The sequence below is a fragment of the Corvus brachyrhynchos genome, unplaced genomic scaffold (genome assembly GCF_000691975.1).
Source record: "Corvus brachyrhynchos isolate BGI_N302 unplaced genomic scaffold, ASM69197v1 scaffold352, whole genome shotgun sequence".
Taxonomy (NCBI): domain Eukaryota; kingdom Metazoa; phylum Chordata; class Aves; order Passeriformes; family Corvidae; genus Corvus; species Corvus brachyrhynchos.
Genome location: NW_008236631.1, coordinates 154263 through 154755, shown reverse-complemented (window position 1 = coordinate 154755; position 493 = coordinate 154263).

Below are 493 nucleotides of genomic sequence, written 5' to 3'. Positions count from 1 at the left end.
CAGGGCTTGGTTTTGCTTCAGGGATGGGTAATGTCCTGCAAGCCTGCCCAGGACAGCCATCCTGCCACCTGTTAGGAAGATTTTTGGGAAGTTGCCTGCTGTTAGCACACTGTCCTGGGCTCCAACTGCTCTGTTTTACACAGCATGCACTGAACATCTCTCCTTTGACCAAGCACATACTCCAGCACTCAGCCGCTCATTTTTGTGCAATGGCTCGATCTGCAAATGCTCAGGGGCACATTCTGACCCCAGCAATAATTTTAAGGGCCTGAAGCCAGGACCTGGGTGAAGCAATACTGGATTTACACTAGAATGGGGAACTGTCCCTCAGCCAACAACCTTCTCTAAAATACCGCATCCTGCCGTGCTGCAGAGCACTGAAAATTGCTGCCCTTTCTTCCATTTTCCTGGGGCAATTTGCAGGAACTTCTCCCAGGACTCTCTGAAGAGGGCAGGCTCGTGGCTCTCCCCACGTGCACCCCAAGCCAGGCTC